Genomic DNA, 12,036 nt, shown 5'->3' on the forward strand with positions numbered 1-12,036 from the left:
CAATCTTTTGAAATTTTCTTCATTAAAAGAAACTGCTGGACTTACTCGATGACTCTGGCTTCTTCCCTGGTGCACCTTCTTTCCTTCAACAGATTCATTCCCGCTGGACACCAGTGGAGCTTAACTGCGGCAGGCTCAAGAAGTGGATGCAAAGGAAACTTATTGTTTTTTGTATATAGGGATTGAGGTGCAGAAACTCTGGTTAGCAGCTGTTGGAAGGTTTTTGGTGAATTATTGCTTCCCAATACCTTCAGCCCCAATATATAGATCTGCCGAAACGTAGCAACATAAGGGGATTGCAGGTATTCAAGAACTACTATAGTATGAGCCCTGGCATAATCAGAGAGGCAATATCAAAGCTCTTAAATAATGAGATTGCTGCCATCATTTATCGCCACACTACATGGCACCAAAGGGACAAGTGGATTTTGTTTCAGGACCAGTAGATGTATGACGCAACCTGCCCCATGGGCAAGTAGATATTTTATTAAATTCCACACCCATGAAACATCAACAACAACGACGAGAGCATCCTTCACCTGCCAAAAGAGCTTTCTCACACTCATTCTTATCACACCAACCACCATAAATCATCCTAATATTTTTCAGCAACACCATGTCATCCATTAATTCTTTCCTCCAATCTTCTTCATGTATAATCCTATCAGTAATTAGACAAGCATTCACCTTTTCTTCATATTCCTCACCACCAGATAAATCTCCTTCTTCTGGATGCTCATCCTTGGTGTATAACATCCTTGAAAAGCAATACATCATTGGCACCAGGCACAAACAATTTGTCAAATTCTTAGAGGTCAACCACCCACTTGGGAATCCTATGGGTTATTAAATCCACTCCTTTCTTCCACAATACCTCTCTGAGGGGCTAATGATCTGCTTTAATCTCGAACCTGCGCCCCAAAGAAATTTCTTAAACTTTCTCACCGCCTAGAAGACTTACAATGCCTCTTTCTCTATTACTGATTAGTTAAGCTCTGCTCTTCTCAACTCGCTTGATATAAAAATATAGTTGTGTCCTGCCCCTTGGATCTCACCATTCGAACAGTTACAAGTCCTTTTGAACCGACATCTGTCATCACGTAAGTTTCATCCCTGGGCTCGAAACATCCCAAATGTGGAGCCTTATCTAGACACACTTTCAAATTCTTCTCATACAACGACCACCAGAGAAACTCTCTGCCCTTTGCCAGCAAGCTTCTTATACATTGTTTTCTCAGTGAACAGTGGCACAAACTTATTATAAAACTCCGCCATGCCCAGAAACTTTACCAGCACCTCATGATTTTGACGGGAACACATAGCCTCTACAAAACTAGTTTTAGGCTTGATACCAGATGCTGCAACCAAGTTATTTAAATATTCAATTTCGATAACATTGAATTGACATTTTTTTACTTCAATTTCAGTCCAGTAGCTTGCAATCATGCCAGAACCTTCGGAGTCTTCACTGTGTTCATCCAGATGAGATGCGAACACCAACACATCGTCCTTGTAGACCCTGCCACCTTAATTTTCCTTAAGAATCTTCTCAATTGCCCTTTGAAACACCGAAGCAGCTGAGATTAGTCCAAAGGGAACCCTCAAACTTGCAGGTGCCAAAGGGCGTAACAAAGTTTGGCAATTCTTGAGATGGGAGATGCTACTTTTTCTTATGGTATGCAAAAGTTCACTCCAGCTAGGAACAGTGTTTGGCACCATTAAGAGAACTCAACATTTCCTTGATGTTTGGCAGTGGATAACAATCCACCACCACTGCTTTGTTGAGTTCTCTAGGCTCCACACAAAGCCTGGAATCCTCATTGGCTTTCCGGGCCGTAACTGCTGGGGTCAACCACTCCGTATCCTCCACCTCCTGTATTATACCATTATTAATTAGCTTGTCCAATTCAAGTTTCATACTGTTCTTTACTATCAAAGGAACGTTCCTCACCTTGGGTTGTGCATCAGATTTGAGTCTAATTAAAAGCAGGTAATCTTTAAGAGACCCCAACTTATTTGCAAATACATCGGGGAATTTCTTCATCAAGTCACACCACCCACCTGACATGCGTCTCTTTAACTCAGACATAGGGATTTTCATTGGGATCTAAATACTCACACACAGATCCATTGATGGAACCAGCTGGTGAGCGAATCCCCTTCTATGGAGACATACATTTTACCCTGTATAGTCCTGTCTTTAAATTCAATGGTGCTTTACAGATATACAAGCCGCTCCATTGGTTCTCCACTGTACCCCTTAAGCCTTATGTCGGATCTCAATAATTGCACCTTCCCCTTTAAATGTTGTTCATAAAAGTCTTTAGGTACGAGTGTCACCTCGGCACCAGAGTCAACCAGCATTTGGATGGGTTCCTCATTAACCTGAAGAACCTCCAAAGGGCCCTCTGAGGAACCCTCTTTTCCCCTAAGAATCGAGCCTTTCTCAATGTCGTCCTCATCACACTCGATCTCCCTTACTTTCTTAGTCTGTTGTTGACCTACAACACTTAGCAAAGTGACCCTTGTGTCCAAAGTTCTTGCAAAACACCTTCACTCAGACACTCTTTATTTGCCATATGACCCAAGTTGCCACAACGGAAGCATTTTCCCTGAAAGGACTTCATAGTGGTAGCAGCTTTGGTATTCGATGAGGACTGATCACCGACTGATTTGTCTTACATTACTGTAACACTCGTGGTTTCTCCTTTATCAATGTTGCTTGAGTTAGAATTCCTTAGGAAGAAATAGTTTGGCCGGTAGAACAGTTAGACACTGGGTCTGAGGATTGTCTCGATTAATATTTGGTTTGTGTTCTTCTTATGCACAAAATGCAAAAGGTAATAAAAAGTGTCTGGCGTACCATATATGGCGAGTAATGTTTGCTGCGGCCTTTGGAGTCATAAATCAATGGTCCATGGTTACTACAGGTGTGTCTCAACCTCACGTGGGCTCAGTGGTGAATGTGTCCAGATGTTAGGCATGGGGTGCATGTGATCACTACGTGTGCTATGTCCTGATTGGCTATGTGTTCCTAACTCATTGGGTATCTGACTTTATGGTGTTTTTATGAGTGCACATAGCCCCTCCAGCCATGTGTGCTTTATTGGGGCAATCACTCCTGCTATTGTAGTGCTACTGCGCCTTAATATTTGGTTTGTGTTCTTCTTATGCACAAAATGCAAAAGGTAATAAAAAGTGTCTGGCGTACCATATATGGCGAGTAATATTTGCTGCGGCCTTTGGAGTCCTAAATTAATGGTCCATGGTTACTACAGGTGTGTCTCAACCTCACGTGGGCTCAGTGGTGAATGTGTCCAGATGTTAGGCATGGGGTGCATGTGATCACTACGTGTGCTATGTCCTGATTGGCTATGTGTTCCTAACTCATTGGGTATCTGACTTTATGGTGTTTTTATGAGTGCACATAGCCCCTCCAGCCATGTGTGCTTTATTGGGGCAATCACTCCTGCTATTGTAGTGCTACTGCGCCTTAATATTTGGTTTGTGTTCTTCTTATGCACAAAATGCAAAAGGTAATAAAGTGTCTGGCGTACCATATATGGCGAGTAATATTTGCTGCGGCCTTTGGAGTCCTAAATTAATGGTCCATGGTTACTACAGGTGTGTCTCAACCTCACGTGGGCTCAGTGGTGAATGTGTCCAGATGTTAGGCATGGGGTGCATGTGATCACTACGTGTGCTATGTCCTGATTGGCTATGTGTTCCTAACTCATTGGGTATCTGACTTTATGGTGTTTTTATGAGTGCACATAGCCCCTCCAGCCATGTGTGCTTTATTGGGGCAATCACTCCTGCTATTGTAGTGCTACTGCGCCTATCTGTGGGATTGATCAAGTGTTTGCTGCTAGCTATGCACCCTCCCACCCGTGACCTATCAATCAACAATTCCCGGGTCTAGGTCACAGGGCCTGTCCAACTACATATTTGCGAGTTGAGGTTGAACAGGCAACTCTGTAAATAAAGACAATATTTTATTTCCATTGATGTATGTTTCATTTTCCATATTAACATTCCCCCCCAGTTGTTTTTTTTTTTTTTTTAACTACACTACCTGATTCATGCATTTCGACAATTGCTGCACTTGGGGCCTGTTGTCCTTAAGTTCGCTGTTGACAACCATTACCTCCCTATATTTACTTGCATTCTATCCAGTTTGAAGACTGTATTTTTACAGCAGGTGAATTCCAATTGTATATCCCTGCATACCAATAGAAACACAACGTCAAATGGCCACAGTGATATAAATACACCGGATATCCGTCATGGGAGCCAGGAGAAACCAATTTGAAAACCACTCCAGCTCAGCGGCCCCTCTCCCTTCATGCATGCTCCTTTGAGGATTATGCAGTGCTTGAATGGCAAGCGTCAGTATTCCATTGTCCATGTCATTCCCTGGGATGAGCATGAAGCAGGCGCTACAGATCTTGGCACAGACCCCACCCTCCATTGTGGTCATTAAGTCCAGTACATAATAGTCCCCCCTCCCCACTGCTGTGCTTTTGTGAACGGCATACATTCTTCTGTAATATCTTTGAAATGAGCCCAGCCAAATGGTATGCTACTCTCCCTTTCACAAGCTTTCTTCTGAATTGTGGTCTTTTTCTTTACCGGGTGCTGGTATAAGTCTGTTAGCTGTTCTCCAGGAATGGCTCGAGTGGGGGCATGCAGTGTGACCAGGGAACACAGTCCTCTCCATCCGTCAACCAGAAGAGTATAGGCTTGTTCGCCGCACTGCCAAATAAATCCCTAAGCTAGGAGGTGCCCCATGGCATATCCGTAATATGTCATATCACTCCGCCGATAGCATTTATCCCTGCTGGAAGCGTTCTTTTTCTTCTGAAAAACAAGGAATACAGTGTAAGTTTCCATACAATTAGGGGTTGACCTTTCCCTTCTAGCCAAGCGTATCCACCCACCTCAGTGTCCCAGATTTCCTGACATGAGTTAGTCCATTAGACCCTCCCCCATGCGACCCATTCCCCTTTTTCTCCCCAAGCTGGACGGCCCTATACAGGAATTCCATGTCGGGAGACCACTTGTTGTTTTAAGGAAACTGCCCCGGACACACTCTCTGTCCACAGGTGGATGCTGGAGTGCACTGAGCTGGGGGTTAGGCTTCCTCTAAAAATCTCTTCGCAGGTAAATATCAGGGCCAGGTGATATCCTCCCCAATGGTACCTTTCCTACCCATGCTGTCCAGCTCAGTTTGGATAACTGTGGGCTCAGGGAAGATGTATAGCGCTGTTGGGTTGGTGTTGTATCTGGTTATGTTTAAAACTACCCTCAGGGGTCCTAGTTTGTTGGGTTGGATCTTGGCTCTTATCCTACCTAGGGAGAGGTGTATAAGGCATTTTGCTTTCTCGGGGGCCACTTCTTCTTGGGACAAATAGTCTTTCTGCACCTAACGCATGTGGGATTAATGAGCAGACGACATATGACCTGGCAGATGCTTGGGAGCCGACTGTAGTAATGTGCTGATACCATGTGTTATGTAAAAGTGAATGTGCAGTGAATGTGGGATGCTGGTGTTCTGTTTAATGTAATTGTAGGTGACGTATGAGAGGTCACTATGCAGGCGCTGTAGCTCCTCATTAGTGAATCTCTTTTGAACTGACGGTTTCTCTGTAGTACTAGAGTGTGGCACTACCCATAGTAGACAGAGCATATATACCCACAGAAATATACGTAACTTTTGTCGTAGTACTGCAGTTCGAGGTATTGGTCCACCTGTGAGTCTTCTGTGCCCTTTCAGTGGCTGTTTTTTTTACTGACCAGTTAAAAAATGTTTGCAGTATTGAGTTCAAAGGTTGACAGAAACGACTTTGTCAAAAAATTAGTATGGTCTTCACATTTTATCCTCAAGTAAGAGAAGATTAGCGTGGAATATGTTCTAAAATGAACTGGATAGTTGGCCACTATCTGCTCCTAGACAAAGGTGGTAATCATAGAAACCATTTAGTAATAACTCTGGAAACACCGGTCCCTCTTGGCCACACACGAGTTGCTCCCGGTTTCCTGTGTCCAGGTTTTCCCTATCCAAATTCCGCCCTGTAATGCTCTGGGTTAAGCTAGATGCACCTCTCACGCTCCCTCCAGATACTGCGGGTGTTAAGAACCCTCTTTAGCACTGGAAAACCATTGAACTTATAAACGGAGACTGAGGTGTCTGCTCCACTCAATCAGGATAGATATGCCACCACAATCTGCGTCCTGGGAGCTATCAAGGGCTATACACAATATACACAATATTCACTTTAACTAGCCGCTGGCTATCAGGCTATCGAACACAGGTGACTTCCGCGGGAACGCCTCCAAGGCTGCCCTACAACTGATACAGTTAGGGCATATAACATTTGTAATATGCCAGATCCTATCAGTGCGCTCAGGTTATCGTTTTACTCTTCTCTCTAGTTTATAATACTCCAGATGCTTTCGACTGTGTTTTAGGTTCGGATGTAGTCTCTTACCCATTTGTGACAGCTGCTTCAGGATAGACCTCCGCCCAGGGTATTAAGCAGAACTCCCAATCAATTGCGGTGTCTGCCCACCTTTCTCGTTGCGCAAACATGAATCCTTCCGGGCTGGGTCTCCTTACTTGGGCTGCAGTCCTCTTTTCTGGCTCATTAATTTTTTTTCCTTGAGTTACAATCCCTTAGAAAAAAACAGAAGACAAGAGGCGTTTGGCAAAACAGGAACAGTTTGTTTAATTAAACCGTTCGGCAGAGAGAACAGTTGCAGACGTTTGGTCTGAGGACTGTCTCAATCAATATTTGATATGTTCTTATACCAAATTGCAATTGGTAATGAAAAGTTTCTGGCGTACCATATATGGTGAGGAATGTTGGTTGCTGCCTTTGGAGTCCTAAATTAATGGTCTGTGGTTTCTACAGGTGGGTCGCGTGGGCACAGTGTTGCCAGTGGTGAATGTGTCCAGATGTCTAGCATGTGGAGCGTGTGAACACTGCATGTGCTAGGTCCTGATTGTCTGTGTGTTCCTAACTCATGTGGTGCCTGACTTTTTGGTGTTTTTCGAAGCATACCCCCTCCACGTTCATGTTTGCCTTATTGGGACAATATCCCCTGACCATTGTAATGTTTCTGCGCTTATCTATGGAATTGTGCAAGAGTTTCCTGCCCGAATGCACGCCTGCCAGCTATGCACCCTCCCACTTGTGACCTATCAATCAGCAATTCCTGGGCCTAGCTCTCCTGGCCTTTCTTTTTTGTTTAAATGTTTTTATTAGGGTTTTACTTTACAGATTCCCATGTGGGACGTCAGACAGATCACAGGCCAATCATCACATATGTAATTATTACACATCATCTACAGTTATAACACATCATTATCATTCAGGTTCCATTCCCAAGTATGGTTACACATCATCTCTCAGGTATCTGTTACTAGATCGTCTTGTTACATGATGCTGTGCCGTGTTGCGTCCGGTCCCTTGGGCTGTATAATGGCGGGGACTGGTGTAACTTCCTCCCCTCTATCTGTGTATGATCGCCCTTTACTGCGTGTCCAATCTATAGTACTCTGTGAATAGGTCGGCTACCGAATCGCCGTGGGAAGAAACGTCTCCCAAAAGATAGAAGGGGGCGGGGGGGAGTACATGGGGAGGGTGAGAACAAGTGGTTGTGGCGGGCGGTATGTAAGCCGGTTACTGGCCTGATGGGTGGGGTCGTGTGCATCCCGGGAGGGGGATGAGCGATCTGTCATGGGGGTAGATGATCTTCTCAGTGGTATTGACTGTCTGTCCTTTTCTATCCTCTCACCGGGGACATCACTCGGCTGGCATTGAGGCCTGTGACCTAGGGTGTTGGGAAGGGTTGCAGGCGGGGGTTGTGTCGGCTCCTGTGCCTCCTCTGCTGTTGGCTCTTGTTTAAATTGTATTAATAGTTGCGCCCCCTCCATAGAGATTGGGTGTATGCGTGTGCCCTTCACCTCTTCCTCTCGCAAGGTCTCTTTCTCCGCTGCCCACCATTTGTTCACCGCTCCCACCCAAGCTGCTTCTGAGGGTCCTGTATGGGCTCTCCAGTGCATAGCTATGTTTCTTTTTGCTAGGAGGATAGCTAGGGATGCGAATCGCCACTGCAGCTTTTCAGACTTTTTCCGGTAAATTCCTAAGGCGCACGCCTCCCATGTGGTTGTGATGCAGGTTGACTATTGTTTGTAGTGTGTGATGTATTTTGTCCCAATAGCATTGTATGGATGGGCAGTCCCAGAACATGTGTCTGACATCGGGGGCATTTGAATTGTGTGTCCGGATAGTACCGATGCAGTTTATTTGGTGTGAGGTATGCACGGTGCAGGATATTAAACTGTATGTATGTTTTTGAAACCTGCATTTCTGGAAACCTTTTTAGTGTATTCTAAGGCATGGTACCATTCTTTGTCGTGGAGGGCTCGACCCACATCGTCCTCCCATGAATGTCTTAATCCGTCCAGGGATACGTTGGTCAATTCCCGGATCGCTTTGTAGTGCCATGTTACTAGGTGTCTGCCTGCCCCCATTCGTAATATCGTGTGCAGTACCTGGTGTGTTGGGGTTTCCCCATCTCGTAGGTCCCAGCATTGGTGACTGCTATCTAAGAGTTGCCCATGTGTTTAGAATTGCCCTTGTGGAAGGTCGTTCCATTCGACCATTTGCTCATATGTTTTGAGTTGCCCTTCGTGGAACAGAGCTTCTACTTCCATCACGTTGTGATCGGTGCATACCAGCAGGGCTCTCACGGTGTAATATTCATCCTTTCGGGGGAAGCCCACCAAGGGAAGCAGTGGGGAGTATAGCGGTCGCCCTTTCGACATTCTGTGCACTCGCATCATGCATTTGCGGGTTATGGCAACCTGTATCGGGTGTGTGCCGTATGTGTTTCTCTGCTGTCCAGTGAGACAACCACTGAAGTTGTGCAGCGAGAAAGTATGATTCAAAGGACGGGGCTCCCAAACCTCCGCATGTTGTAGGTAGATACAGCGTGCGCAGTGCTACTCTGTCGACCATCCCCCATATCAGCATTGTGAGGAGTGTGTCCAAGTCCCGGAAGAAGGACCGAGGTGGGAGCACTGGAAGATTCGTGAAGTAATACAGCATTCTGGGAACCATAATTATTTTAGCTATAGCTACCCGCCTGATAGGCGCCAGGGGTAGTGTCTTCCAGAAGCCTACCGCTGATCGTAGGCCTGCTAACGCTTTGCAATGGTTACCTTCGTAGAGGTCCTCAGGGGAGTGATATAGGCATACTCCCAGGTATCTGGGGGCCGCTTCCCTCCACTTCAATATCTGTGTGCCTATCTCTATGTTGTGTGGTGCCAGTTGGGGACCGAGTGGGTGAATTGTCGATTTTCCCCAGTTGACTTTGAGACCTGAGGTCTCTCCAAAACCTGTAAAGCTGCCCATATCGAGGTGAGGTCGCCCGTTACGTCCCGAACGTAAATCAGCAGATCATCTGCGTATATCGATACGCAGTGTAGTGTTTCCGCTATCGGGATACCCCATGCTTCCCCTTCTCATCGTAATCGTATGGCCAGGGGTTCCACTGCCAGTGCAAAAAGGAGGGGGGAGAGGGGGCAACCCTGCCTAGTCTCCCTCTCCACCGGGAATGGGGCTGAGATACGTTTGCCGACTCTCACCTTAGAGGTGAGTGCTCTGTATGTGTGTGTGCCATCAGTGTGGGGCCCATATTTATTTTCCGAAGGACTTCAAACAGATGGTCCATGTCAGCGTGTCTAATGCCTTTTCTAGATCGAGGATCAGGCACGCTGCACTTGGGAATCTGTGTTTTTACCCTGTCCTGTATATGAAACAGTCGATGTAAATTATGCGAGGTGTTGCGTTGTGGCACAAAGCCGCATTGGGCAGGATGTACCAAGGCTGGGGGAATTTGACTGTAGCGATCGGCCAACAGCTTTCCCAGGATCTTGCAGTCTGCGTTCAAAAGTGTTATCGGCCTGGGAGTGTGGAGTCTCTATGGGGTTTCGGGAATGTCACCAACATCGATTTGCGGAAAAACTCTGGTAGTATACCTCTGGTTAGGGCGTTGTCGTACATGGATGCCAGGTGGGGCACTATCTGGCACGCGAACGTGCTGTAGTACTCTAGTGGGAATCCGTCCATACCCGGCGCTTTTTTCTTTGCTAACGACCCGATTGCATGATTTATGTCGGAGGGTGTGATTTTGCTGTCTAAATCTTTCGCATCTGCCTGGGAGATCTCTCCTGCCTTTCTAACTACATATTTGCCAGTCGAGGTTGATGTAGAGTTCACAACGGGCGAATCTGTTAATAAAGCTGATATTTGATTTCCATCGATGTATACCTCGTTTTCTATATTAACATCAGCAAGACACTCCTCTTTGCGAATAACTCCTACGCATCCCGTCCTAAATTGGACCGTCAACTGTTCTCTGTAGGGACACCAAAACTGCAAGTGCAGGCCAATTTACGCAGTTCAGTGATGTATTGTTCCTCAGATTCCCCATGACGTTGCATTCTCGCTCCGAAGTGGTAGTGCACAAGTACAGTGCTTATTTTGGGAAGATAATGCAAGTCAAATTTTTTTAGCCGAATTTCATACTCCTTCAAAATGGTTAAAAATACCACCTGACCTTGAGGAACCCGTCCTTAAGACTTGTATTGCGGGTGCCAGTCACCCGAAATTGTAGCAGTTTGTAGATCGTAGTCTTGGGAGTCTCAGAATGCATCTCTTCAGCTTCATCAGCATATAACCTAGCAGGCAGCTTGTCGCCAGTGTTCAGTTCCCTGAAGAAAGCTTGCATACTGTCAAATAGATTGTAGTAAACTCCTTTATTAGGTTATAGGCAACATAGGCCTCAGCCACATCCAACGGCCAACTGAGTAAGAATTCCCACATCTGTAATTCCATCATAGCAACCATCCACACATTCCAGAACATGGCTTCATTACATAAGTAAAAGTCTGTAAATACGACAGTTGCCGGAAGAACAGTGGCAATAGCCTCTGCTGATCTGGTGGGCTGGTAGGCCATCCTACCTGGGTCTCAATGATCCTGCACCCAAGTCTATGAGGTTGGTATTATTCCCTTTTGACTAATTATAGTAACCTCAATATACTCCCATTCTTTCAATATGACATTGATTCAGACTGTGTTGTAAACACGTCCAGCTGTGCTACTCTTGTCTATGTTCTTTTGTAACTCTGGTGCTGCTTTATTTGCATTTGTCTTCACAATTTTTATTACCACTTCTCCTACTGTAATGTACTTGGCTAGATATCCTGAATGTTGAACTTTGTTATGTTAAACAAGGGGCCAAGTTGTTTGCTGTGCCTCACTGTCCCTCACTGTTCCTATGGTTCAATGAGGTGGTCTTCTCCATGGTTAAGAATGTGGCTGTTGATGGTAGGTGGACAACTGCCGTATAAAGTGTGATGGGCCGTTAAAGCACCCCTACTGATAGTGTTTCATGTTCTGTTTTTAGATGTCACTTCTTAATTGACATGTATGCACCACGATATTAAGCATGTCTTGACAGTATAAACTATACGATGAGCATGGTTTCAATAGAGATTTAAAATAAAAAGAAAGTATGGCTGCTTCTCCTGTGACTGCTTGCTCCTATCTTTCCTTTTAGCTGAGATTGGTCACTTTCCTTGTATTAGGCAGCTTAAAGACATTTCAAGATCAGCCACTGACTCACTTGGAGCTTCAGCCCCACTGCTTGAACAATCTGTGGCGTGAAGGATGGGATTGCACAGCAGCCTCTTCTGTAGTATTACGCAATAGTGGTCTTTATTTGTTCTTTACTCCTGCTGCTGCCGCCTTAATCTGTTGACCATTCTTTTTTTGGCCTTGTGATTGCTGCCCCATAGGCTAATATGCTCTCGCATCCTTTTGTCTAGCCTCCTTCTCAGTACCCAACTCAGATTTTTATCTATTCCTAACAGACAATGAGAGAGGTTCTAACTGTTTATCATACTCCTCTGTCCAATTCATACGCATCACCCATTGGGTGCTTTTGTTCCCATCAGTCTGA

General features: G+C 45.4%; 1 protein-coding gene across 1 annotated transcript in view; it reads left to right on the forward strand.

Moving 5' to 3' along the window:
• Positions 1-12,036, forward strand: part of NSUN4 (NOP2/Sun RNA methyltransferase 4) — a 143,388-nt gene that overhangs the window by 56,251 nt on the left and 75,101 nt on the right. The window lies entirely within an intron of this gene.

This window comes from Lissotriton vulgaris, chromosome 1_1 (genome assembly GCF_964263255.1).
Source record: "Lissotriton vulgaris chromosome 1_1, aLisVul1.2, whole genome shotgun sequence".
NCBI classification, from domain to species: Eukaryota; Metazoa; Chordata; class Amphibia; order Caudata; family Salamandridae; genus Lissotriton; species Lissotriton vulgaris.